The sequence below is a fragment of the Gymnoscopelus braueri genome, assembly GCF_963280865.1.
Source record: "Gymnoscopelus braueri genome assembly, chromosome: 8".
In the NCBI taxonomy this organism is placed as follows: Eukaryota; Metazoa; Chordata; class Actinopteri; order Myctophiformes; family Myctophidae; genus Gymnoscopelus; species Gymnoscopelus braueri.
This window is the reverse complement of record NC_137609.1, coordinates 54,962,990-54,989,121: the sequence shown is the minus strand read 5'-3', so window position 1 is coordinate 54,989,121 and position 26,132 is coordinate 54,962,990. Positions and strand designations below refer to the sequence as shown.

General features: G+C 44.5%; 1 pseudogene across 1 annotated transcript in view; it reads right to left on the bottom strand.

The window, feature by feature from the left end:
* The window catches only part of LOC308090954 (magnesium transporter NIPA2-like), a 47,992-nt pseudogene that overhangs the window by 10,588 nt on the left and 11,272 nt on the right, over positions 1-26,132 (bottom strand). Inside the window, exons 6-8 of the transcript XR_013935101.1 lie at positions 25,285-25,445; positions 3,398-3,565; positions 368-447 (exon numbers count right to left, since the gene is read on the bottom strand). The product of XR_013935101.1 is annotated as a magnesium transporter NIPA2-like (transcript). The remainder of the gene's footprint in view (positions 1-367; positions 448-3,397; positions 3,566-25,284; positions 25,446-26,132) is intronic.

The following is a 26,132-nucleotide window of genomic DNA, read 5'->3' as shown; positions in this document are numbered from 1 at the left end:
TTGATTTGAGCTTAAAAGCTTGTTTTACTCTTTGGCTATTCAAAAATAGCAGATCTACAAGCTCATAGCGCGGCACCGAGTGCCGCGCTATGAGCTTGTAGATCTGCTATTTTTGAAAAATCGTGAAAATGTGTGCAAATCTTTGAATATATATTGTTTTAAAGCAAACATTTTGAACTCAAATCTTTGCTTCTGGGGGGTCCCTGGAATAACGTATTTTGAGATGGGGGTTCGCGGCCAAAATACATTTCATTTTGGGGGTCCTTGACATGAAAAAGATTGAGAACCACTGATATAGAAAACATAGGTTTGGATTTAGGAGACTTTATGTAGAATGAGTTTCAGGTCTTAACGGGTTCACACTGACCTGTGTCACTATGGAGGCGATGAGGGTGAGCAGCAGGATCCAGGTGAGAGGACGGCTGATCACTGAGCTGTCTGAGACCACTGGAGAGAGAGGGGGGGGGGGGGGGGGGAGAGAGACAGAGAGAGTTCATGCTTACTCTGCTTTTCCCCATCTTGAACCTCGTCACCTTGCTAAACTAAAGGCCTGAGTCAGGGGTCTTCAACAGGGGGTCCGGGACCCCTATAGGGGGTCCTCAGAGCTACTACAGGGGGTCCGCCAAATCTTTGTGTGATAGGATTGAGTTTTTTTTTACATTAACCACTTGAACCCTAGAATTCCTTTTCTGAGAGGAACATTAGCCGAAAATAGCAGATCTACAAGCTCTCAACGCCTCGTAGCTTGTAGATCGGCTATTTTTGGCAAATAAGAGGCTATAGGTGTAGAGGGAAAAAAGAGCAGACTAAGTAAAAAAAAAAAAAAATATTATACAATATAGAGTAGGGGGTCCCTCGCTTCAATCTCTCTCTCAGCTATAGGCCTAAGTCATTTTTGAGGAAAATTATATTTTTGCCTAAGTCAGCTCCATATGACACTGGCCACCTCTGGTGAAATCTCCTAATTGAAAAGGATCGTGCTGTTCACTCCCCTTTCAGTACAATGGCCTAACTCCCTAGTGTGACTTACTGGTAGGCCAAAATAGGCCATTTGTTTTGGGCCGAAGTCACATGGTTTTGTGACTAAAGGTCCTTACACACCGGCGAATGTGGCGAATATACGCAAAATTCGGACTCGTTCCGAATAATTAAAAGACGCTTTTTCGCTTCGCTTTTCCGCTTTTTCGCGCCATGTACGCTTCCATTGACTTTATAAGGTTTTAAAAAAAAGCGTATTATTCGCACGAAAAAATCGCCCCGGTGTGTAAGGACCTTTAGGCCAAATTATTTACTGATTTTGGCCTTTTTTTTTTCAAGTCAGATTTAATCCTTTTTAAACCTATTTAAATCTCTTATGTTACATAACTGACAGACAGTGTTATTTTCATGTTAATAGTGATAATTTGTTATAAACATTTTGGGTGAAATGATTAAGAAATATCATATAGTTTTGTTTTGGATCAGTTTTTTTATATTTTTCCTGAAAAACTTTTTTTTAAAATGACAGGCCATTAGTTTAGCAAGGTGACCACTTGTTAGTCACTCTAGTCTTAGCCTGCCCCCCCGCCCCCCCCCCCCCCCCCAGAGTAATGGTGGGAAAAAAGGTTCATTTCAGTGAACGAACGATTTCGTTCACGTTCGCGGCAATGATTCGTTCAAATGATTCGTTCACGTTCTCGTTCAGTAACTCTATTTTCTAGTGTTCAAAATGTACTCGAGTAAAAGTACAAAAGTATTGGCATCAAAATATACACTTAAAGTACCAAGAGTAAAAGTACTAACATATTTGAAAATAGCCGATCTACAAGCTCACAACGCGTCGCGATGCGACGCGTTGTGAGCTTGTAGATCTGCTATTTTCAAATAGCCTATGTATAAAATAGGGCTAAAGTGGTTAATGTATGTTTTATAATGTTAAGAATTTCTATCTGCAAAGGAACTAGTAACCAAAGTTTTCAAATAATTGTAGTGGAGTAAAAGTACAATATTTGCCTCTGAGATGTAGTGGAGTAGAAGTAAAAGTATTGAAACTTTTAAATACTACAGTAAAGTAAAAATCACACCCAGTGTGAAGTGGGCGGTGTGGTCACAGTGGTCATCACAGTGATGGAAGAAGTGATGGAAGAAAAGTAATATTGTGGACCAACCATTGTACACCCCTAACTTTAAGTGCATAGTCCTATTTATAGGGCTATGCACATGTGTCATGTTTCACTAGCCAATCACAGTCCTGAATAGACTGTGATTGGCCAATAACGGTGCAGGGTTAGGGGGGTACAATGGTGGCCAATCACAGCGCAGGGTTGGGGGGGTGCAATCGAATGTCGATGCCCAAACCTCACATATAGGGGCCTCAAAATTGTACTTGAGTACAGTACTTGAGTAAATGTACTTAGTTATTTTACACCACTGCAGAGAGGAACGTACCTGTATGGATGGCGATGCCCAGGCCTTTGACAGAGGAACGTACCTGTGTGGATGGCGATGCCCAGGCCCTTGACAGAGGAACGTACCTGTATGGATGGCGATGCCCAGGCCCTTGACAGAGGAACGTACCTGTATGGATGGCGATGCCCAGGCCCTTGACAGAGGAACGTACCTGTATGGATGGCGATGCCCAGGCCCTTGACAGAGGAACGTACCTGTATGGATGGCGATGCCCAGGCCCTTCACAGAGGAACGTACCTGTATGGATGGCGATGCCCAGGCCCTTGACAGAGGAACGTACCTGTGTGGATGGCGATGCCCAGGCCCTTGACAGAGGAACGTACCTGTGTGGATGGCGATGCCCAGGCCTTTGACAGAGGAACGTACCTGTGTGGATGGCGATGCCCAGGCCCTTGACAAGAGAGGAACGTACCTGTGTGGATGGCGATGCCCAGGCCCTTGACAGAGGAACGTACCTGTGTGGATGGCGATGCCCAGGCCCTTGACAGAGGAACGTACCTGTGTGGATGGCGATGCCCAGGCCCTTGACAAGAGAGGAACGTACCTGTGTGGATGGCGATGCCCAGGCCCTTGACAAGAGAGGAACGTACCTGTATGGATGGCGATGCCCAGGCCCTTGACAAGAGAGGAACGTACCTGTATGGATGGCGATGCCCAGGCCTTTGACAACAGAGGAACGTACCTGTATGGATGGCGATGCCCAGGCCTTTGACAACAGAGGAACGTACCTGTGTGGATGGCGATGCCCAGGCCCTTGACAGAGGAACGTACCTGTGTGGATGGCGATGCCCAGGCCTTTGACAAGAGAGGAACGTACCTGTGTGGATGGCGATGCCCAGGCCCTTGACAGAGGAACGTACCTGTGTGGATGGCGATGCCCAGGCCTTTGACAAGAGAGGAACGTACCTGTGTGGATGGCGATGCCCAGGCCCTTGACAGAGGAACGTACCTGTATGGATGGCGATGCCCAGGCCCTTGACAGAGGACACGGTGAAGGCTCCCAGCAGAGAGCAGATGCCAACGTACACCAGGATGTTGGAGGCTCCGAAGCGAGGCGAGGCGTACAGCATGAGAACCAGACAGGAGAGCAGCAGCACGCTGGCGTAGACCAAGAACCCTGTCACATGCACACACACCACCAGGATTATGATAAAATAACTAATAAATATAACAAAACAACCAGGAGCCCTGTCACACATCCATCATCGTTATTCATAAAGCCTGTATCTGAAAAAAGCTTAATAAAATAAAAAAGGAAAATGATGAAAAGACGGTTACAGCGGGTACTCTGACAGCGGCTATAGGCCTAACGGGCATTACATAACAGGGTGGGGCAGGCATTCCCTATTCGCATCGTTCCCGAGCAGGCCGGTGCCCAACGGACACTGTTCTAGTCTAACAGAAGAACGAAAAAACAAAACATTTTAGTTAACTGAAAAATTAATTAAAAATAGGGCTTTACAGAGGTATGTTAACGAGCTGAAACTGTATTGTGTGTTTGCAAAAGGAACTAAGACTAAGTAAAATCATAACATAACCACTGTAGCGGTTGCCAGAGTAGTTGGTAGTTGCAGGTCAGTCTATGACGTCAGTCATCTACGACAGTGGTTTTACACCCGTATCACGCCAAGGACCCCTAAATTGATAATACATTTGGCTGCGGACCCCCATCGGAAAATGTTGTGCCAGGGACCCCCAGAAGCGAAGATTTGAGTTAAAAATGTTTACTTTAACAAACATACATGCTCAAAGATATGCAAAACATTTTCAAGAATTTTCAAAAATAGCAGATCTACAAGCTCATAGCGCGGCACTCGGTGCCGCGCTATGAGCTTGTATATCTGCTATTTTTGAATAGCCAAAGCTAAGTGGTTAAAATGATTGTGACGCTATGTTAACACATTTTGCTGGGGACCCCCTGGTACACCCTCAAGGACCACTGGTGGTCCCCGGACCACTGGTTGACAACCACTGATCTACGACACACCAACTTGGCCTACACGTGACATCATGTCTACGTCACATGTAGGCCCGCTAACCAATATAAGTGCTGACACACACAATAGTACTACATTCCTTCAAGTCATTCAATCAAGTTATTCAGGACTGTGTTTTTTTACAGGGTGAAACTTATAAACTATTGTCTGAAATTCTTCGTTGGACGGTGCACCTAAAAGGGCTTCCAGAGATACAGTATGATGCTGCTGTAGCAGTGAATCACAAAGTTTACTGCTTTAGAGGGGACTTTATCAAGTCCAAGCATCGGACTGAAGTGCATGTCTTCAACACAGTGTCTTTATGCTGGATCAAGTTGCCCTCAGAGACACCTGGAAGAGCACAACGTCCCCTTGAGGTTCACCCCATGAGTAGTAGCCGCACAGCTGTGCTGATAGACCATTTCATCTACCTCTGGGGGGGAGTTACTGACACTAGGTACTGGAGCATGGTGCTTTATGCATTTGATGTCGACGCCCAAAAAATTCTCAAACCCAGGGTTTCTGGGAATGTTCCAGGGGGCAGGGATGGCCACTCAGCCTGTGTCTTGGGGAAGGTCATGTTTATCTATGGAGGATTCACAAAGCCGACTGGATGGACTAATGACACCTACAGGTTGGATACCATCACGATGGTCTGGTCTTTAATTAACACCGGAGCAACTCCACCACCTGCTTCAGGATATCACTCTGCCACCATCATCGGGACGAAGATGTTTGTATTTGGGGGCTGGAGGGACTACTACGACAACACCATCAGTGTGTTTGACACAGAGAACACCTGCTGGCTGAACACGCCTTCTGTACCGCCTCTACTAGAACAACGCCACGGTCATTCAGCCTTTTCCTACAATGGAGAGCTGTACATATTTGGTGGCAGGGGGTACTATAACCAGGACTTCAATGATTTGTGGAAATTCAGTCCAGCGACCTTCACCTGGAAGAAAGTTCAGTCCAAAGGGAATGTTCCATGTTTAAGCACTTATTTCTCACTATGGAGTTGCACGGTATGCTGTTGCATGGTGGGAGATTGCATCATCCTCTTTGGAGGATATAGATCATACGACAAAGCCAATGATGATCTGTATATCTTAGACTTGAGTCCTAGCCTGAAGACATTATGTAAGCTGGCAGTTATTCAGTACGATCTGGAGCGGTCTGAACTCCCACACAACATCAAGTGGGAACTGGTATCCATGGAAACCATAGAAGAAATAACAATCCACGTGAAAAAAAGAGGGATAAAAGTAAAAAGAACAGTTCTTGCCATTTACTGTAAAACAAATATGAACAAAGGGAGCCCCGTGGTTTCTACAGACCCGTCTTGAAGCCACTTTTTTGGCGAATTCAATGACTTCATCTTTTATCTTCTGGTCCCGAAAAAGAAAACAGAAATGTCTGCTATTGGCAGCGAGGGCGCGTTTTCACTCAGTAGAACAATAGAAGCCCTAGAAGCATACCCTACTATATAATTCATTTGAAAACTAATGGGATCATAATTTACTAAACGTATATCATGATGATTTATTAAAAACACACTTTAAACTAGTGATTGACAACATAAAGTGTTCATGAAAAGGTTTACTAAGGTCATAAATCAAGTGTAAAATCCGTCCAAAACCTCGTTCACTTGTATTGAGAGTAAATCCTTCTGGATCCTGCAGGAGGTGTAATAGCGACATCTGCTGGGCCGATAATGGGAACTGCACGCCTTAAGAGATTCAGGAAATGGGCTTCAGATCCGGCAGAGATTGCTTGCCGCCTGGTTCTCGCCCCAATATGGAGTTCCAGGCTGACCTCGTCAAGATGACATCATCGACATGACATCTGAGATCCACAATGAAGCCACGCCCCTTATTATTCTGGTTTTGTAGATTCATTGTCTTGGAGAATGTGTTCAAATCCTCCAGATTATATTTCATTGTTTCAAATGTAATCTAATCTTTTTTTTTTTTTTTTTTTGGCGAAGTTGCATTGAAGGAAAACAGGAGGGGGTCCAGTATAAATATAGGGTTTAAGTGTTTAATGATTAAGCGTCCAACTGTTAAACGATACGTCAAGTTATAATCTATTATTATTATCAGTTAAACAATGAATTCATTATTTTAATTTCCTTTTATTTGTTAACAGTCGGGCTACCATTCACTAAACATTGATTTGAGTAAAAAGGAATAAATAATCCTATAGGGATGTTTAAAGGTAGGGTAAGTGATATTTTTGGGTTAAAACAAAAAGTATTTTTTTAAAAGGTTTAAGCACTATATTCTGATAATAATCATTGCTATAGAGTGTTTGTTCAGTAACAGGAGTCTCCCCGTTTCTCCAGCTCTTTAATAAACAGAAAATTCATTTTCTGGTAGGTGTCAAAATCTCAGCCAATCAGGAGAAAGTACCCATTTTTAAGCTTTATTTTTATAGTGTTCCAGTTCTAATTTTGTCTGCTCATTTCTTAGTGTCATCACTTCCAATTTCACTTGTTTAATCTATATCCTGATTGAGTTCTCTATCCTGATTGGATAAAATTGGAAATGAAACTGAAACTTTAACGAAAATGCATTTTCTGTTTTATAAAGAGCTGGAGAGACATGGAGACTCCTTATATGGACAGGACACTCTATAGTAACGAGCACTATCAGAACATAGACCCATTTTGCAATTATTTGAATAATTGCAAATCACTTACCCTACCTTTAAGTGTGTATTTTATGGCGTTGGGGTGACACAGTGGTAACGTGCCTGTCCACCAACACAGAGGTTGTGGGTTAAATATGAAATTGGTAGCTCGACCTTAAAATGCATTTTGTGTTTGCTAAAGAGCCGGAGAGACGGGTAGACGCCCTGCTACTGAATAAACACTTTACAGCAATGATCACTGTCTGGATATAAAGCTATTTAACACCAAAACAAGTTTTTAAAACTAAGATAAGTCAAAACAGGTTTTGGATAATAATTATTTAAAAACAGAAAAAAAAGAAAAAGTGCTCCTCCGAGCAGAGGTCTCCGCCAGGTCAGGTAGGTTATTGTGGCCTCCTGGTGGCGCTATAATAGGCCAATGTGAAAAGGCTGGCATTTCTTCCTCTGCCTTTCACGGCAATCTGACGTTGCGTTCATGATTTGAGGAATTTTGAGGCACACAACAAAAAAGTGTTTTGTGTTTTGTATATTTAACGATTATTTCATGAGTTTCAATTAAGGATCATGAAAAACAATCTAAAGATGAGCATCCCTAACTCAAATGGAACTAGAAAGTGAGCTCCTCTGAGTGCAGGTCTCCAGGCTGAGTTGTCTACCCCGCACATTTTAGAAGGCAGCTAGTCAATAGACAATTGGAACGGTGTATGAGAAATTGTACTTATATATCTTGATCACATGACTTCAGAGATAACGTGTACCAATTTGTGTGAGCTTTGGACAGACGTTGTAGGAGCTATAGCAAAACGTGTGTTTAGAAGAAAATGCTAAATGATGGAACATGTAGTTTGGTGCTTATATGGAAACTTGCATCATGATCCAAGGAATCCAGGGTGAAAATTTTTGATTACGCAACCTACGGTTCAACAACAGTAATAGGCCAAAATGAGAAGCAGGATGTTATAGTGCCATCATTAGGCCGATTTGAAAACTTTGGCGTCTTACTAGGAGTGTGCGTGCAAAGTTTCGCGCCGATCGGTTCAACGGTGCCGGAGAATAGCTGTTAACAGACAGACGTATGGACAGACAGGGGCGAAAACAGTCTCCTTCGGCCATCCGGCACGGCGGAGACAACAGGCGGACCCCCACACACAAACACACACACACACGCACACGCACACGCACACGCACACGCACACACACACACACACACACACACAACCACTGTGGCAGTTTCCAGAGTAGTTGGTAGTTGCAGGTCAGTCTATGACGTCAATCATCTACAACAAACCAACTTGTCCTACACGTGACATCATGTCTACGTCACACGTAGGACCGCTAACCAATATAAATGCTGACACACACAATATTACTACATTCCTTCAAGTCATTCAATCAAGTTATTCGGGACTGCATTCTTTTACAGGGTGAAACTTATAAACTACTGTGTGAAATGCTCCGTTGGACGGTGCACCTAAAAGGGCTTCCAGAGTTTGATGCCGCTGTAGCAGTGAATCACAAAGTGTACTGCTTTAGAGGAGACTTTATCACTTCAACTGAAGTGCATGTCTTCAACACAGTGTCTTTACGCTGGATCACGTTGCCCCCAGAGACACCCGGAAGAGCACAACGTCCCCTTGTCGTTCGCCCCATGAGAACAGCCATGAGAACAGCTGTGCTGATAGACCCTTTCATCTACCTCTGGGGGGGAGTTACTGACAATGGGAACTACAGCAAGGTGCTTTATGCATTTGATGTCGACGGCCACAAAATGCTCACACCCAGGGTTTCTGGGAATGTTCCAGAGGGGAGGCGGGACCACTCAGCCTGTGTCTTGGGGAAGATCATGTTGATCTATGGAGGAGACACAAAGCTGACTCGAAACACTATTGACACCTACAGGTTGGACACCACCACAATGGTCTGGTCTTTAATTAACACCAGAGGAACTCCACCACCTGCTTCTTATGGTCACTCTGCCACCATCATCGGGACCAAGATGTTTGTATTTTGGGGCTGGGGGGGCAACTACTACAACACCATCAGTGTGTTTGACACAGAGACCACCTGCTGGCTGAACACGCCTTCTGCACAGCTTCTTCCAGAACAACGCTACGGTCATTCAGCCTTTTCCTACAATGGAGAGCTGTACATATTTGGTGGCAGGGGCCATGGCCAGCACTTAAATGATCTGTGGAAATTCTGTCCAGCAACCTTCACCTGGAAGAAGGTTCAGTCCAAAGGGAATGTTCCATGTTTAAAAACGTATGTCTCACTTTGGAGTTGCACGGTATGCTGTTGCATGGTGGGAGATCGCATCATCCTCTTTGGAGGCACAGCCAATGATGATCTGTATATCTTAGACTTAAGTCCTAGCCTGAAGACATTATGCAAGCTGGCAGTTATTCAGTACGATCTGCAGCGGTCTGAACTCCCACACAACATCAAGTGGGAACTGGTATCCATGACAACCATCAGCCAATAGAAGAAATAACAATCCACGCGAAAAAAAGAGGGATAAAAGTAAGAAGAACAGTTCTTGCCATTTACTGTAAAACAAATATGGACAAAGGGAGCCCCGTGGTTTCTACAGACCCGTCTTGAAGACACTTTTTGGGCGAATTCAATGACTTCATCTTTTAACTTCTGGTCCCGAAAAAGAAAACAGAAATGTCTGTTCCTCAAATTCTGTGCCTCAAAAAAGAAGTTTGAGAGCGTTTTAAAACCAAAAGTAAAAAGTAAAAACTGCCCACAGAAAAACAATGGCGGCTCGTTCCATTTTTGTCGGCTGCACTCGGTTCCATTCGGTTTCACTCGAACAGTTCACACGGACACGGACGCGCACGGACGGGCACATGCGTGCGTTTCATTTACGTCCCGGACAAATATAAACTGTAGGGAAACTACGGATTTCAGAAAGAGGACTGTGTTTCAATTTAGGAAAACACCCCAGCATCATGATATAGTGGCTGATAGAGGGGAGAAAATGCAATGTGTATATATATATATATATATATATATATATATATATATATATATATAAATATTTTTTTAAATATTTTTTTAGGGTTAATGTTTCCTAGAATCCCTTTAACATGCATTGTGTTTAAAACCAGAGCCTTTTATTCTTTTCTTCCTCTATTGATAGATTTGTAAGTGAAGATGGACAGGAAAGAGGGAGAAAGAGAGACAGAGCAAAGGTCTTCGGACACGGGACCCGAACGCCACAACGCGCTGTCAGGCTACAATGAGCCGGACCGCTACGCCAGCGGTCCGGGCCTATCATCAGAACCTTTTCTAAAGTCTTGATTTAGTTTTTTCAGTAAGAGGCTCTCCATGCGGTCAGACGGGGTCAATCATTCACAGGAAAGCATTCTGAGAATGTAGGAGAAGTGAGAGAGCAAAAATGGCAGATCTACAAGCTCATCGCGCGGCACTTCTAGATCTGCTATTTTTTGAAAATCGTGAAAATGTGTGCAAATCTTTCAATATATGTATATATTTTTAAAGCGAACATTTGTAACTACAATCTGGGGATTCTGGGGATTCTACAAATGTCTTCTAAATAAAGAGTTTACTTTGAAAAAAAAAATACTATGTTGCTATAATATCAGTGGTTCTCAAACTTCTTTCATGTCCACGGACCCCCAAAATGATATTTATTTGACCGCGGACCCCCCCCCCAAATGAGCCCATTGATTGCCATGGCAACCCCGGTCTAAGCTTGATTTGGCAAATTCCCCCACACCTGTCCAATTCCCCCACACCTGTCCAATTCCCCCACACCTGCCATTTGATTACTTAGTCAGTCCACTTTCCGCAGTCAGTTTGCACTCTTCAGACGTTTACCACTGGACAAGGACTTTCCACAACCACCACCATATATGGCCATATACTGATAACTTCAGGGATCTCCATATATGGGCATTAAGGGACACAGGCAGACAGACAGATATAGAGATCTCCATATATGGGCACAATAGGGACACAGATAGACTAGTCTCTCGTGGCCAGACTGTTGCCTCCCACAATTTTCAAATGTTTCCGGTCATTCGTTCCCTACCTATGTTGAATACACTTATTGTAAGTCGCTTTGGATAAAAGCGTCTGCTAAATGACTGTAATGTAATGTAATACAGTCTGGAAGCTCTGATCATGATTAGAATATAAAGCGTGGGGCGCGGTGGCGCAGTCGGTAGCGCTGTCTCCTCACAGCTAGAAGGTCCTGGGTTCGATTCCTGCCGGGGACGCTGTGGGTGCTGGGGGCGTGTCTTCTCCTCCGCGTCATCAGCGCCCATACCCTAGGTGGGGTTGGCGAAAGGGCCCACTCTGTGTGGAGTTTGCATGTTCTCCCCGTGTCTCTCAGGGTAGTTAATACCCTCACAAAAACATGTAGTAATCCTGGTCTCTATACCGCCTCCCCCATGACAGCCGGGGCGCCTAATGGAGGGGAAAGGAACTGGTTGGAATAACGTGTTCCTTCCACGCGCTATGTCCAACCAGGGAAACTCCCCCCTGTCAGGTGACAAGAAGGTCAGTTGGCTCTCATGCATTGAAGGAGGCATGAGCTCGGCCCTGGCCTCCCTAGGCTGGTGAGGGGAGTGTAGTGCCCAGGATCACTTAGAAAATTGGCACCGGGTGAAAAATAAGGGTTACAAAATCGTGGGGTAAAGAAAATGATATAAAAAAAAAAAGAATATAAAGCGTTACAGTCGTTCACATTTATCCTAATATAAATCAAAATCATCTCTAAGCATATATAGCTTGCTGCTTAGCAGAAATAAAAAATCAAAACTAAAATGTAAAGCTATTTAAAAATACATTTTCGTGAACGTTAGTGCCAGCTTCCTCTCTGGGATTTGGGGAGGTGTAGTTCCAGACTCTATATAGCATCCAGAGATATTGTGGAATAGTTGTCTGGCTATGCGTGAATACTACTTAAACTTTTAGTACTGCTTTAAAGTCAAGTCCAGGCGTCAGACTGAAGTGCATGTTTTCAACACTGTGTCTTTATGCTGGATCAAGTTGCCCCCAGAGACACCTGGAAGAGCACAACGTCCCCTTGAGGTTCACCCCATGAGTAGTAGCCGCACAACTGTGCTGATAGACCATTTCATCTACCTCTGGGGGGGAGTTACTGACACTGGGAACTACAGCAAGGTGCTTTATGCATTTGATGTCGACGCCCACAAAATGCTCACACCCAGGGTTTCTGGGAATGTTCCAGAGGGGAGGCGGGACCACTCAGCCTGTGTCTTGGGGAAGATCATGTTGATCTATGGAGGAGACACAAAGCTGACTCGAAACACTATTGACACCTACAGGTTGGACACCACCACAATGGTCTGGTCTTTAATTAACACCAGAGGAACTCCACCACCTGCTTCTTATGGTCACTCTGCCACCATCATCGGGACCAAGATGTTTGTATTTGGGGGCTGGAGGGGTTACACCTACAACACCATCAGTGTGTTTGACACAGAGACCAACTGCTGGCTGAACACGCCTTCTGCACAGCCTCTTCCAGAACAATGCTACGGTCGTTCAGCCTTTTCCTACAATGGAGAGCTGTACATATTTTGTGGCAGCAGGTACCAGAACTTCAATGATCTGTGGAAATACAGTCCAGCGACCTTCACCTGGAAGAAGGTTCAGTCCAAAGGGAATGTTCCATGTTTAAGCACTTATCTCACACTGTTGAGTTGCACGGCATGCTGTTGCATGGTGGGAGATCGTGTCATCCTCTTTGGAGGATATAGATCATACGGCACAGCCAATGATGATCTGTATATCTTAGACTTGAGTCCTAGCCTGAAGACATTATGTAAGCTGGCAGTTATTCAGTACGATCTGCAGCGGTCTGAACTCCCACACAACATCAAGTGGGAACTGGTATCCATGACAACCATCAGCCAATAGAAGAAATAACAATCCACGTGAATAAAGAGGGATAAAAGTAAAAAGAACAGTTCTTGCCATTTACTGTAAAACAAATATGGACAAAGGGAGCCCCGTGGTTTCTACAGACCCGTGAAAAATCAAAACTAAAATGTAAAGCTATTTTAAAATACATTTTCGTGAACGTTAGTGCCAGCTTCCTCTCTGGGATTTGGGGAGGTGTAGTTCCAGACTCTATATAGCATCCAGAGATATTGTGGAATAGTTGTCTGGCTGTGCGTGACTACAGACAGACAGACTGTCTGTGACTGAGTAGCTGCAGAGCAGTGAGAAGTTATTTGAATGTTATTCATAAAGCCTGTATCTGAAAAAAGCTTAATAAAATAAAAATAAAAATGATGAAAAGGCGGTTACAGCGGGTACACTGACAGCAGCTATAGGCCTAACGGGCATTACATAACAGGGTGGGGCAGGCATTCCCTATTCGCATCGTTCCCGAGCAGGCCGGTGCCCAACGGACACTGTTCTAGTCTAACAGAAGAACGAAGATTAGAATTGAGAGAGAAAAAAAATTTTTTTTAGTTAACTGAAAAATTGATTAAAAATAGGGCTTTACAGAGGTATGTTAACGAACTGAAACTGTATTGTGTTTGCAAAAGGAACTAACACCAAGTAAAATCATAACATAACCACTGTAGCGGTTGCCAGAGTAGTTGGTAGTTGCAGGTCAGTCTATGACGTCAGTCATCTACGACAGTGGTTTTACACCTGTTTCACGCCAAGGACCCCTAAATTGATAATACATTTGGCTGCGGACCCCCATCGGAAAATGTTGTGCCAGGGACCCCCAGAAGCGAAGATTTGAGTTAAAAATGTTTACTTTAACAAACATACATGCTCAAAGATATGCAAAACATTTTCAAGAATTTTCTAAAATAGCAGATCTACAAGCTCATAGCGCGGCACTCGGTGCCGCGCTATGAGCTTGTATATCTGCTATTTTTGAATAGCCAAAGCTAAGTGGTTAAAATGATTGTGACGCTATGTTAACACATTTTGCTGGGGACCCCCTGGTACCCCCTCAAGGACCACTGGTGGTCCCCGGACCACTGGTTGACAACCACTGATCTACGACACACCAACTTGGCCTACATGTGACATCATGTCTACGTCACACGTAGGCCCGCTAACCAATATAAGTGCTGACACACACAATAGTCCTACATTCCTTCAAGTCATTCAATCAAGTTATTCAGGACTGTGTTCTTTTACAGGGTGAAACTTATAAACTACTGTGTGAAATGCTTCGTTGGACGGTGCACCTAAAAGGGCTTCCAGAGATACAGTATGATGCTGCTGTAGCAGTGAATCACAAAGTTTACTGCTTTAGAGGGGACTTTATCAAGTCCAAGCATCGGACTGAAGTGCATGTCTTCAACACAGTGTCTTTATGCTGGATCAAGTTTCCCCCAGAGACACCTGGAAGAGCCCAACGTCCCCTTGAGGTTTGCCCAATGCTCAGGAGCCGCACAGCTGTGCTGATAGACCCTTTCATCTACCTCTGGGGGGGAGTTACTGCCACTGGGAACTACAGCAAGGTGCTTTATGCATTTGATGTCGACACCCACAGAATGCTCAAACCCAGGGTTTCTGGGAATGTTCCAGAGGGGAGGCAGGGCCACTCAGCCTGTGTCTTGGGGAAGGTCATGTATATCTATGGAGGATTCACAAAGCCGACTGGATGGACTAATGATACCTACAGGTTGGATACCATCACGATGGTCTGGTCTTTAATTAACACCGGAGCAACTCCACCACCTGCTTCAGGATATCACTCTGCCACCATCATCGGGACCAAGATGTTTGTATTTGGGGGCTTGGGGGGTAACAGCTACAACACCATCAGTGTGTTTGACACAGAGAACACCTGCTGGCTGAACACGCCTTCTGCACAGCCTCTTCCAGAACAACGCTACTGTCATTCAGCCTTTTCCTACAATGGAGAGCTGTACATATTCGGTGGCAGGGGGTACTATGACCAGGACTTCAATGATTTGTGGAAATTCAGTCCAGCGACCTTCACCTGGAAGAAGGTTCAGTCCAAAGGGAATGTTCCATGTTTAAGCACTTGTAATGTATGCTGTTGCATGGTGGGAGATCGTATCATCCTTGTTGGAGGCAGACCCAATGATGATCTGTATATCTTAGACTTGAGTCCTAGCCTGAAGACATTATGTAAGCAGGCAGTTATTCAGTACGATCTGGAGCGGTCTGAACTCCCACACAACATCAAGTGGGAACTGGTATCCATGACAACCATCAGCCAATAGAAGAAATAACAATCCACGTGAATAAAGAGGGATAAAAGTAAAAAGAACAGTTCTTGCCATTTACTGTAAAACAAATATGGACAAATTGAGCCCGTGGTTTCTACAGACCCGTCTTGAAGACACTTTTTTGGCGAATTCAATTACTTCATCTTTTAACTTCTGGTCCCGAAAAAGAAAACAGAAATGTCTGTTCCTCAAATTCCGTGCCTCAAAAAATAAGTTTGAGAGCGTTTTAAAACCAAAAGTAAAAAGTAAAAACTGCCCACAGAAAAACAATGGCGGCTCGTTCCATTTTTGTCGGCTGCACTCGGTTCCATTCGGTTTCACTCGAACAGTTCACACGGGGACGTGCGTTTCATTTACATCCCGGACAAACATAAACTGTAGGGAAACTACGGATTTCAGAAAGAGGACTGTGTTGCAATTTAGGAAAACACCCCAGCATCATGATATAGTGGCTGATAGAGGGGAGAAAAGGCAATATATATATATATATATATATATATATATATATATATATATATATATATATATATATAAATGTAGGGTTAATGTTGCCTAGAATCCCTTTAACATGCATTGTGTGTAAAACCAGAACCTTTTTTTTCTTTTCTTCCTCTATTGATAGATTTGTAAGTGAAGATGGACAGGAAAGAGGGAGAAAGAGAGACAGAGCAAAGGTCTTCGGACACGGGACTCGAACGCCACAACGCGCTGTCAGGCTACAATGAGCCGGACCGCTACGCCAGCGGTCCGGGCCTATCAGAACCTTTTCTAAAGTCTTGATTTAGTTTTTTCAGTAAGAGGCTCTCCATGCGGTCAGACGGGGTCAATCATTCACAGGAAAGCATTCTGAGAATGTAGGAGAAGTGAGAGAGCAAAAATGGCAGATCTACAAGCTCATAGCGCGGCACTTCTAGATCTGCTATTTTTTTTGAAAATCATGAAAATGTGTGCAAATCTTTCAATATATGTATATGTCACAGGGAAAATGGCATTCCAGTTAAATTGACAGGGGAGCGCTTGTTTTATAGGCACGGGGCGGTGCTGCGAGGCGGGGCTTTGATGCGAGGACGACGACCACAACAACATACTAACCAGGAAGCTATGCTAGGGGAACGCTGAAAATAAAATGGATAATATGAGAGAAATACTCAAGTAAAGTACGAATACCTCAAAATTGTACTTGAGTAAATCTACTTTGTTACTTTGCACCACTAGTACAAGCCTCAGTGGCGCACTTCGATAATCATTGGACTCCCCACCCACTACCACTGGGAGCCGGGGTTTGACTCCAGCTTGGGACATTACTTTTTCAAACAACCGCGGACTACTTTTTTTTCGCTGATAAAGTATAGTTTTGGACCATGACGGAAGGCGCTCCGACTTAGCAGACCTTGAGGCCGAGGAGTCGCGCCCGAGCGCCTCAAGGCGCGAGTGCCCGCGACGACCGGCCGATGGTCTGCTAGTCGACTTAAGCGCCGTCCGAGTTATGTACCGATAGGCACAGAATCGTAAATGATGTTGTGTGGGGACTGCGTTTGCCCCAAGTGCCACTCACTGCACTAACATAGCCCGCCAGGCCCGCCCCCTGGAGTGTGTGTGTGTGTGTGTGTGTGTGTGTGTGTGTGTGTGTGTGTGTGTGTGTGCGCGCGTGCACATGCGTGTGTGCGTGCTGGTTTGTGCATGCGTGCGTGTGTGGTGTGGGGCTCATGTCTGGCTTGCATTGCCCTCTAGCGTTGATTCTACAGAATTGCATGAGGGGCATGAAAACAAGCGTACCCCTTTCAATTTCCCTGGAATGCCATTTTCCCTGTAACATATATATTTTTAAAGCGAACATTTGTAACTACAATCTGGGGATTCTGGGGATTCTACAAATGTCTTCTAAATAAAGAGTTTACTTTAAAAAAAAAAAACTATGTTGCTATAATATCAGTGGTTCTCAAACTTCTTTCATGTCCACGGACCCCCAAAATGATATTTATTTGACCGCGGACCCCCCCCCCCCACAAATGAGCCCATTGATTGCCATGGCAACCCCGGTCTAAGCTTGATTTGGCAAATTCCCCCACACCTGTCCAATTCCCCCACACCTGACATTTGATAAGTCAGTCCACTTTCCGCAGTCAGTTTGCACTCTTCAGACGTTTACCACTGGACAAGGACTTTCCACAACCACCACCATATATGGCCATATACTGATAACTTCAGGGATCTCCATATATGGGCATTAAGGGACACAGGCAGACAGACAGATACAGAGATCTCCATATATGGGCACAATAGGGACACAGATAGACTAGTCTCTCGTGGCCAGACTGTTGCCTCCCACAATTTTCAAATGTTTCCGGTCATACAGTCTGGAAGCTCTGATCATGATTAGAATATAAAGCGTGGGGCGCGGTGGCGCAGTCGGTAGCGCTGTCGCCTCACAGCTAGAAGGTCCTGGGTTCGATTCCCGCCGGGGACGCTGTGGGTGCTGGGGGCGTGTCTTCTCCTCCGCGTCATCAGCGCCCATACCCTAGGTGGGGTTGGCGAAAGGGCCTACTCTGTGTGGAGTTTGCATGTTCTCCCCGTGTCTCCTAGGGTAGTTAATACCCTCACAAAAACATGTAGTAATCCTGGTCGTTATACCGCCTCCCCCATAACAGCCGGGGCGCCTGATGGAGGGGAAAGGAACTGGTTGGAATAACGTGTTCCTTCCACGCGCTACGTCCTACCAGGGAAACTCTCCCCTGTCATGTGACAAGAAGGTCAGTTGGCTCTCATGCATTGAAGGAGGCATGAGCTCGGCCCTGGCCTCCCTAGGCTGGTGAGGGGAGTGTAGTGCCCAGGATCACTTAGAAAATTGGCACCGGGTGAAAAATAAGGGTTACAAAATCGTTGGATAAAAAAAATGATACAAAAAAAAAAGAATATAAAGCGTTACAGTCGTTCACATTTATCCTAATATAAATCAAAATCATCTCTAAGCATATATAGCTTGCTGCTTAGCAGAAATGAAAACTAAAAACTAAAATGTAAAGCTATTTTAAAATAATTTTTCGTGAACGTTAGTGCCAGCTTCCTCTCTGGGATTTGGGGAGGTGTAGTTCCAGACCCTATATAGCATCCAGAGATATTGTGGAATAGTTGTCTGGCTGTGCGTGACTACAGACAGACAGACTGTCTGTGACTGAGTAGCTGCAGAGCAGTGATAAGTTATTTGAATGTTATTCATAAAGCCTGTATCTGAAAAAGCTTAATACAAAAAAAAAGGAAAATGATGAAAAGACGGTTACAGCGGATACACTGACAGCAGCTATAGGCCTAACGGGCATTACATAACAGGGTGGGGCAGGCATTCCCTATTCGCATCGTTCCCGAGCAGGCCGGTGCCCAACGGACACTGTTCTAGTCTAACAGAAGAACGAAGATTAGAATTGAGAGAGAAAAAAAAAAAAATTTAGTTAACTGAAAAATTGATTAAAAATAGGGCTTTACAGAGGTATGTTAACGAGCTGAAACTGTATTGTGTGTTTGCAAAAGGAACTAACACTAAGCAGAATCATAACATAACCACTGTAGCGGTTGCCAGAGTAGTTGGTAGTTGCAGGTCAGTCTATGACGTCAGTCATCTACGACAGTGGTTTTACACCTGTTTCACGCTAAGGACCCCTAAATTGATAATACATTTGGCTGCGGACCCCCATCGGAAAATGTTGTGCCAGGGACCCCCAGAAGCAAAGATTTGAGTTAAAAATGTTTACTTTAACAAACATATATGCTCAAAGATATGCAAAACATTTTCAAGAATTTTCAAAAATAGCAGATCTACAAGCTCATAGCGCGTGCCGCGCTATGAGCTTGTAGATCTGCTATTTTTGAATAGCCAAAGCTAAGTGGTTAAAATGATTGTGACGCTATGTTAACACATTTTGCTGGGGACCCCCTGGTACCCCCTCAAGGACCACTGGTGGTCCCCGGACCACTGGTTGACAACCACTGATCTACGACACACCAACTTGGCCTACATGTGACATCATGTCTACGTCACACGTAGGCCCGCTAACCAATATAAGTGCTGACACACACAATAGTACTACATTCCTTCAAGTCATTCAATCAAGTTATTCAGGACTGTGTTTTTTTACAGGGTGAAACTTATAAACTATTGTCTGAAATGCTTCGTTGGACGGTGCACCTAAAAGGGCTTCCAGAGATACAGTATGATGCTGCTGTAGCAGTGAATCACAAAGTTTACTGCTTTAGAGGGGACTTTATCAAGTCCAAGCATCGGACTGAAGTGCATGTCTTCAACACGGTGTCTTTATGCTGGATCAAGTTGCCCTCAGAGACACCTGGAAGAGCCCAACGTCCCCTTGAGGTTCGCCCAATGTTCAGGAGCCGCACAGCTGTGCTGATAGACCCTCTCATCTACCTCTGGGGAGGAGTTACTGCCACTGGGAACTACAGCAAGGTGCTTTATGCATTTGATGTCGACGCCCACAACATTTTCACAGCCAGGGTTTCTGGGAATGTTCCAGAGGGGAGGCAGGGCCACTCAGCCTGTGTCTTGGGGAAGGTCATGTTTATCTATGGAGGAGAGACAAACAGTAGATACACTAATGACACCTACAAGTTGGACACCACCACAATGGTGTGGTCTTTTATTAACACCAGAGGAACTCCACCACCTGCTTCATCATATCACTCTGCCACCATCATCGGGACCAAGATGTTTGTATTTGGGGGCTGGGGTTATGTCTACTACAACACCATCAGTGTGTTTGACACAGAGACCACCTGCTGGCTGAACACGCCTTCTGTACCGCCTCTTCCAGAACAACGCTACGGTCATTCAGCCTTTTCCTACAATGGAGAGCTGTACATATTTGGTGGCAGGGGGTACTATGACCAGGACTTCAATGATCTGTGGAAATTCAGTCCAGCGACCTTCACCTGGAAGAAGGTTCAGTCCAAAGGGAATGTTCCATGTTTAAAAACGTATGTCTCACTTTGGAGTTGCACGGTATGCTGTTGCATGGTGGGAGATCGCATCATCCTCTTTGGAGGATATAGATCATACGACACAGCCAATGATGACCTGTATATCTTAGACTTGAGTCCTAGCCTGAAGACATTATGTAAGCTGGCAGTTATTCAGTACGATCTGGAGCGGTCTGAACTCCCACACAACATCAGGTGGGAACTGGTATACATGACAACCATCAGCCAATAGAAGAAATAACAATACACACGAAAAAAATAGGGATAAAAGTAAAAAGAACAGTTCTTGCCATTTACTGTAAAACAAATATGGACAAAGGGAGCCCCGTGGTTTCTACAGACCCGTCTTGAAGACACTTTTTGGGCGAATTCAATGACTTCATCTTTTAACTTCTGGTCCCGAAAAAGAAAATAGAAATGTCTGTTCCTCAAATTCCGTGCCTCAAAAAAGAAGTTTGAGAGCGTTTTAAAACCAAAAGTAAAAACTGCCCACAGAAAAACAATGGCGACTCGTTCCATTTTTGTCGGCTGCACTCGGTTCCATTCGGTTTCACTCGAACAGTTCACACGGACACGGACGCGCACGGACGCGCCCATGCGTGCGTTTCATTTACGTCCTGGACAAACATAAACTGTAGGGAAACTACGGATTTCAGAAAGAGGACTGTGTTTCAATTTAGGAAAACACCCCAGCATCATGATATAGTGGCTGATAGAGGGGAGAAAATGCAATATATATATATAAATATATATATTTTTAATTTAGGGTTAATGTTGCCTAGAATCCCTTTAACATGCATTGTGTGTATAACCAGAGCCTTGTTTTCTTTTCTTCCTCTATTGATAGATTTGTAAGTGAAGATGGACAGGAAAGAGGGAGAAAGAAAGACAGAGCAAAGGTCTTCAGACACGGGACTCGAACGCCACAACGCGCTGTCAGGCTACAATGAGCCGGACCGCTACGCCAGCGGTCCGGGCCTATCAGAACCTTTTCTAAAGTCTTGATTTTGTTTTGTCAGTAAGAGGCTCTCCATGCGGTCAGACGGGGTCAATCATTCACAGGAAAGCATTCTGAGAATGTAGGAGAAGTGAGAGAGCAAAAATGGCAGATCTACAAGCTCATAGCGCGGCACTTCTAGATCTGTTATTTTTTAATCGTGAAAATGTGTGCAAATCTTTCAATATATGTATATATTTTTAAAGCGAACATTTGTAACTACAATCTGGGGATTCTGGGGATTCTACAAATGTCTTCTAAATAAAGAATTTACTTTAAAAAAAAAAAACTTTCCTATAATATCATTGGTTCTCAAACTTTTATCATGTCCACGGACCCCCAAAATGATTTGTCCGAGGACACCCCCCCCAAATGAGCCCATTGATTGCCATGGCAACCCCGGCCTAAGCTTGATCTGGCAATTCCCCACACCTGTCCAATTCCCCCACACCTGCCATTTGATTACTTAGTCAGTCCACTTTCCGCAGTCAGTTTGCACTTTTCAGACGTTTACCACTGGACAAGGACTTTCCACAACCACCACCATATATGGCCATATACTGATAACTTCAGGGATCTCCATATATGGGCATTAAGGGACACAGGCAGACAGACAGATACAGAGATCTCCATATATGGGCACAATAGGGACACAGATAGACTAGTCTCTCGTGGCCAAACTGTTGCCTCCCACAATTTTCAAATGTTTCCGGTCATACAGTCTGGAAGCTCTGATCATGATTAGAATATAAAGCGTGGGGCACGGTGGCGCAGTCGGTAGTGCTGTCGCCTCACAGCTAGAAGGTCCTGGGTTCGATTCCCGCCGGCGACGCTGTGGGTGCTGGGGGCGTGTCTTCTCCTCCGCGTCATCAGCGCCCATACCCTAGGTGGGGTTGGCGAAAGGGCCTACTCTGTGTGGAGTTTGCATGTTCTCCCCGTGTCTCCTAGGGTAGTTAATACCCTCACAAAAACATGCAGTAATCCTGGTCACTATACTGCCTCCCCCATGACAGCCGGGGCGCCTGATGGAGGGGAAGGGAACTGGTTGGAATAACGTGTTCCTTCCACGCGCTACGTGTCCAACCAGGGAAACTCCCCCCTGTCAGGTGACAAGAAGGTCAGTTGGCTCTCATGCATTGAAGGAGGCATGAGCTCGGCCCTGGCCTCCCTAGGCTGGTGAGGGGAGTGTAGTGCCCAGGATCACTTAGAAAATTGGCACCGGGTGAAAAATAAGGGTTACAAAATCGTGGGATAAAAAAAATGATACAAAAAAAAAGAATATAAAGCGTTACAGTCGTTCACATTTATCCTAATATAAATCAAAATCATCTCTAAGCATATATAGCTTGCTGCTTAGCAGAAATGAAAACTAAAAACTAAAATGTAAAGCTATTTTAAAATACATTTTCGTGAACGTTAGTGCCAGCTTCCTCTCTGGGATTTGGGGAGGTGTAGTTCCAGACTCTATATAGCATCCAGAGATATTGTGGAATAGTTGTCTGGCTGTGCGTGACTACAGACAGACAGACTGTCTGTGACTGAGTACCTGCAGAGCAGTGAGAAGTTATTTGAATGTTATTCATAAAGCCTGTATCTGAAAAAAGCTTAATAAAATAAAAATAAAAATGATGAAAAGGCGGTTACAGCGGGTACTCTGACAGCAGCTATACGCCTAACGGGCATTACATAACAGGGTGGGGCAGGCATTCCCTATTCGCATCGTTCCCGAGCAGGCCGGTGCCCAACGGACACTGTTCTAGTCTAACAGAAGAACGAAGATTAGAATTCAGAGAGAAAAAAACTGAAAAATTGATTAAAAATAGGGCTTTACAGAGGTATGTTAACGAACTGAAACTGTATTGTGTGTTTGCAAAAGGAACTAACACCAAGTAAAATCATAACATAACCACTGTAGCGGTTGCCAGAGTAGTTGGTAGTTGCAGGTCAGTCTATGACGTCAGTCATCTACGACAGTGGTTTTACACCTGTTTCACGCCATGGACCCCTAAATTGATAATACATTTGGCTGAGGACCCCCATCGGAAAATGTTGTGCCAGGGACCCCCAGAAGCGAAGATTTGAGTAAAACATTTTTACTTTGACAAACATATATGCTCAAAGATATGCAAAACATTTGCAAGAATTTTCAAAAATAGCAGATCTACAAGCTCATAGCGCGGCACTCGGTGCCGCGCTATGAGCTTGTATATCTGCTATATTTGAGTAGCCAAAGCTAAGTGGTTAAAATGATTGTAACGGTATGTTAACACATTTTGCTGGGGACCCCCTGGTACCCCCTCAAGGACCACTGGTGGACCCCGGACCACTGGTTGACAACCACTGATCTACGACACACCAACTTGGCCTACACGTGACATCATGTCTACGTCACACGTAGGCCCGCTAACCAATATAAGTGCTGACACACACAATAGTACTACATTCCTTCAAGTCATTCAATCAAGTTATTCAGGACTGTGTTTTTTTACAGGGTGAAACTTATAAACTATTGTCTGAAATGCTTCGTTGGACGGTGCACCTAAAAGGGCTTCCAGAGATACAGTATGATGCTGCTGTAGCAGTGAATCACAAAGTGTACTGCTTTAGAGGGGACTTTATCAAGTCAGAGCGTCAGATTGAAGTTCATGTCTTCAACACAGTGTCTTTATGCTGGATCAAGTTGCCCCCAGAGACACCTGGAAGAGCACAACGTCCCCTTGAGGTTCGCCCAATGTTCAGGGGCCGTACAGCTGTGCTGATAGACCCTTTCATCTACCTCTGGGGGGGAGTTACTGCCACTGGGAACTACAGCAAGGTGCTTTATGCATTTGATGTCGACGCCCACAAAATTTTCACACCCAGGGTTTCTGGGAATGTTCCAGAGGGGAGGCAGGGCCACTCAGCCTGTGTCTTGGGGAAGGTCATGTTTATCTATGGAGGAGAGACAAACAGTAGATACACTAATGACACCTACAAGTTGGACACCACCACAATGGTCTGGTCTTTAATTAACACCAGAGGAACTCCACCACTGGCTTCATCACATCACTCTGCCACCATCATCGGGACCAAGATGTTTGTATTTGGGGGCTGGGATGTCTACTACAACACCATCAGTGTGTTTGACACAGAGACCACTTGCTGGCTGAACACGCCTTCTGCACAGCCTCTTCCAGAACAACGCTACGGTCATTCAGCATTTTCCTATGATGGAGAGCTGTACATATTTGGTGGCAGGGGGTACAATGACCAGGACTTCAATGATCTGTGGAAATTCAGTCCAGCGACCTTCACCTGGAAGAAGGTTCAGTCCAAAGGGAATGTTCCATGTTTAAAAACGTATGTCTCACTTTGGAGTTGCACGGTATGCTGTTGCATGGTGGGAGATCGCATCATCCTCTTTGGAGGCACAGCCAATGATGACCTGTATATCTTAGACTTAAGTCCGAGCCTGAAGACATTATGCAAGCTGGCAGTTATTCAGTACGATCTGCAGCGGTCTGAACTCCCACACAACATCAGGTGGAAACTGGTATCCATGACAACCCAGAACCAATAGAAGAAATAACAATCCACGCAACAAAAAGAGGGATAACATTAAAAAGGAAAGTTCTTTCCATAGGTTATAATACAAATGGACAAGGAAAAGTTTGCAGGATTGGTCCGTTTTGAACAAAATGTCTAAAATCATGAACACAGCGTGCGATTTCCGTGAAAATTTGCCCGCACATTCCCACTAGGCCGCGGACGAAATGCCACCCTTTTCACATTGGCCTGTTATAGCGCCACCAGGAGGCCACAATAACCTACCTGACCTGTGCTCCGAGGAGCATTTTTTCTAGTTTTCTATCCATTTCAGGGGTTTTGGGGGGTTGTATCCTGTCCCTTTTTTTCCCATCTCTGGGAGTTGGCAGCCCTAACCCTGGCATACCTTAGCTTTTGCTGTACTGACGCCACTGACTGACAGGTCAAAAGGTCAAGCTTGGTTTCTCACCGGGTTCCAGCAGCATGTGGGTCATCTGCTGCAGTGATGTCACTTCCTCTTCCTCCGGGGCGTGGATGACCATCAGAGTGCTGCCCAGGATGCACAGCAGACAGCCCAGCTTCCCCAGGAAGTTCAGTGTCTCCCCCAGCAGGTAGGAGGACATAACTGCACTGTGGGGAGAGAGAGAGAGACGAGGTTTCAACTTTAAACAGCAGGGTTTCTCTCATAGGGCGCCATCAGTGGTGGAAAGTAACTAAGTACATGTACTCAAGTACTGTACTTTAAGTACACTTTTGAGGTATCTTTTACTTCACTGGAGTATTTCCAATTTCTGTGCTTTTTCTTCTACTCCACTACTCAGAGGCAAATATTGTACTTTTTACTCCACTACAATTATTAGAAAACTTAAGTTACTAGTTACTTTGTAGATTTGTATTATTATTATTACAAAACATGCATTAACCACTGAACTTTGGCTATTTGAAAATAGCACATCTACAAGCTTGCAACGGGCCGTGATGCACGCGTTATGAGCTTGTAGATTCGCTATTTTCAAAATATTTTTAAATACATTTTAGACATATGATAACTTGGGAAACGGGACATTCTGCATAATGAGTACTTTTACTTTTGGTATTTCAAGTATATTTTGATGCCGATACTTTTTTACTTTTACTTTAAGTACATTTTTTATGCATCCCTTTTTGAAAAGAAGTGTGCATTATGCGCATAATCGCGTTTTGTTCCGCATTATGCGCATAATTGCGTTTTTTTCCCCTCAGCTGCCAGGCTGCTCAATGAGTCTGGCTTCCCTTCTCCCCCTCCCCCAAGGGTCACTGAAACTTGACACCGGCAAT